This window comes from Pipistrellus hanaki (assembly GCF_964339955.1).
Source record: "Pipistrellus hanaki genome assembly, chromosome: 1".
NCBI lineage: Eukaryota > Metazoa > Chordata > Mammalia > Chiroptera > Vespertilionidae > Pipistrellus > Pipistrellus hanaki.
In genome coordinates, this window is record NC_140503.1 from 35307315 (window position 1) to 35311126 (window position 3812).

Sequence of the window (3812 nt, forward strand, 5' to 3'; positions counted from 1 at the left end):
TGAGAAAAATCTACAGGCTCCAAGAAATGTTTTCGTTCCAAAACTGAAATTAGTAAATTTGATTAAATATCTACAAAATGTGACATGTCAATTAATCACAAACAATTCCACTTTTAAGTAATTGTACATAAATTACATTTGATGTGGGTTCAGTTTAATATTTTTTTTGATGAGAGACAGGGCCTCTTAAAATAAGAGTAAGAACCTTTTTTCTATAAAGAGTTGACCTCTCGGAGAATCCAAGAGGGCTGCTCGGGTAGGCACCTAGCCGCAGCCGCACGCAACAATTTCAATAAAATACAACTAAAATATAAAATGGACATTACCCAGAACTACAGGAAAGTCAACTGACTGGAAATTCTACAACGAGAAGCAAGGAGAAAACCAGAAGGAAGCGCGGAGGAGCTGTAAAAGCCCAAGGTACGGAGACACGCGGCGCGCGCGGAGAGGACGGAGCCGGAGAGGAGGGAGGCCGAGTGCCTGGCTGGCGTTCCCTAGCGGGAAGGAGATAAACACTCCGACTGTGCTGGGCCCCCGACTGCTCTGAACCCCCGTTCTGGGCCAGACCCCGGGGACCCAGGCTCATCCAGAGGGAGCTGGGCTGTAAGGCGGTACTCGGGGAAGCGGCATAAGGAGGTCCCAGAGGCGCGCACACAGCGCGCAGAGAAGGGCCGGCCGGCTGTGCCGTAGGACTGCCCTGGCGGGAAGGAGACAGGCTCCAGACTGCTCTGAACGCCACCTCCAACTCCACTTCCAACTGAACTGAACCCCAGTTTCGGGCCCATTGTGGGAGAGCTTACACTGTTTGGTAGCAGGCGAAAATCGAGGGCACCTTTCTCTCAGAGGCGCTTGCAACAAGTACTGAAAGACCCTGAGTCTCAGGAGTCGCATAGGGCGGGGCTGACGGAAGCCAAGGCTGTAGGCTCCACCCTGAAACTCCGCCCCATCAGAAAAGCTGCCTGCGAAAATGCCTAAACCAAATAGATCACAAACGAAAGAAATGGAGGACAAAAAGCGACTGGATATAGAGTTCAAAACCACATTTATGGGGTTTTTCAAGAGACTCCTAGAAAAGGCCGATAAAATAAATGAGACCTATGAGGATATGAAAAGGGATCAACAAGAAATGCTAAGGGATCAACAAGAAATAAAGAATACATTGTCTGAAATAAAAAATATTCTACAGAGTCCTAAAAACAGAATAGAAGATCGCAAGAATCAAGTCAAAGATTTGGAACATAAAGAGCCAGAAGACACTCCTCTGCAGAAGCTAGAAGGCAAGAGAATCCAGAAAATTGAAGATAATGTAAGAAACCTCTGGGACAACTTCAAACGATCCAACATCAGAATCATGGGGGTCCCAGAAGATGAGAGAGAGCAAGATATCGAAAACATACTGAAAGAAATAGTGACAGAAAACTTCCCCCACCTGGGGAAAGAATTGGACTTACAAGTCCAGGAAGCACACAGAACTCCAAATAAGAGGAATCCAAAGAGGACCACACCAAGACAAATTATAATTAAGATTCCAAGAGCAAAGGACAAAGAGAGAATATTAAAAGCAGCAAGAGCTAAGCAGGTGGTTACCTATAAAGGAGCACCTATACGATTGTCAGCTGATTTCTCAACAGAAACCATGCAGGCCAGACGGGAATGGCAAGAAATATTCAAGGTGATGAATAGCAAGAACCTACAGCCAAAAATACTCTACCCAGCAAAGCTATCACTCAGAATCGAAGGTCAGATAAAGAGCTTCACTAATAAAAAAAAGCAAAAGGAGTTCATCACCACCAAACCAGAATTATATGAATTGCTGAAGGGGGTTCTTTCAGAAGAGAAAGTAAATAAAGATAAAAATTATGAACAACAAATACGTAACTATCAACAAGTGAATCTAAAAACCAAGGAAATTAAAAAAAAAATCTGATGAACAATATTAACTGTTGAATATAATAGAATCAGAGGTATGGAAGGGGAGTGAACTGATGATTCTTGGGGAAAAGGGGAGAGGGGAATGTGGGAAGAGACTGAACATAAACTGTGCACCTATGGATGAGGACAATGGGGAGTGGGGAAAGGGCAGAGGGTGGGGTGGGAAGGGGGGGGAAAGGAACACTTGTAATAATATGAACAATAAAAATTTATTAAAAAAAAAAAAAAAAAGAGTTGACCTCTCTTATAGTAAACACTTTATGACCATTAACATGGTCCAACTATGTCTTGGTATTACTCTTTAAAGACATTTAAAACAATATGTGCAAAGTGCCTGGTAAAAGTTTACACATACTACCATTCAACTAATTTAATCTTTTTAAAAAACGTATTGATTTGAGAGAGATAGAGAAAGGGAGGGAGAGAGAAAGAATAACATAGATTGTTGTTTCATTTATTTATGCATTCATTGGTTGATTCTTGTATGTGCCCTAATCAGGGATCAAACCCACAAGCTTGGGATAGCAATTAAGCTTCCTGGCCAGGGCTATTCACTTTCTTTATGTTAACTAATTTTGGACCTAAATTTCTGCAAAATGTCTTCACAGCAGCACGTAGCTTAACGTTTGAATAACGGGGAGCAGGTGTTATATGCATCAGGGGGCAGGAATTTGGGGCCATTTCAGAATTCCACCACCACATATGAGACACTTTCTTAGTCTATGTGTTAGTTTGCTGGGAATAGCAAAATCCCACAGACGGAGTCACTTGAACAACATGAACTTATTTTCTCACAGTTCTGGAAACTTGAAGTCCAAGATCAAGGTATCAGCAGGATTGTTTTTTCCTGAGGTCCTTCTCCTCAGTTACAGATGGCCACCTTCTCACTGTGTCCTAATGTGTCCCCTTTCTCTCTGTATGCACATCCCTAGTCTCTCTCTCGCTCTCTGTTTCTCTCTCTCTCTCTCTCTCTCTCTCTCTCTCTCTCTCTTTCTCTCTCTTTCTCTCTCTCTTTCTCTTTCTTATTAGGACACCAGTTATATTGGATCAGGATTTCAACACATAAATTTGAGGGGAGGGAGGCACAATTCAGTCCATAACAGTCTAATAACAAAAGTAAAAGCTAATATTTGAGCTGCTAGGTGGGTACTGTGCTAAACAAATTTGTAGGCTATCTCATTTAACATAAATCATTAAATTATATACCATTATAAACATTATATAAAATTCCAGCTTTATCAAAATGTTTACTATTCTTGATTAGAAATTCTGTAAGATTTTTACTGCGATCTGATTCTTAGAGTGATGTGTCTAGATTACTATCATGTGCTTCCCATGCTCCGTTCTGAGTACATTTTCATCGCCTAATAAATTTTATTGATCATCTAAAAGCTTGGTACAAAGATACCACGGAGACCTCTCCCTCAGGAGGCAGAGGCATTTGCAGGTACCGAAGAAAATCTCCCAGATTTGCAGGCCCAGTTGCTTCTCAGCTGTGGGCAGAGTGCGGTGCTGGCACCTTGGCAAGGAGCCTCTTCCCAGCCCCAGCCCCAGCCCCAGCCCCAGCCCCAGCCCCAGCCCCAGCCCCAGCCCCAGCCCCAGCCCCAGCCCCAGCCCCAGCCCCCTCTGGCCCGTGGCCGTGGGCCAGGTGTAGGCCCTGGCCCATCATTCATTCACCAGCGCCCGCTGCGGGAGCGCGGACTGAGCGGGGCTGCATCCCGGCCCCACCCGCGCCCCGGCCCCGCCCCCGCGTGCGGCCGCGGGGCTGATAAATGATTCGTGCGCCCCCCGCTCCTGGTCGAACTCCGCCGAAGTTCGACCGGCCCGGGCGCTTCCCCGCATCCGTTCCCCAACCCCACCCCAGAGCGGGGCCTCCACGC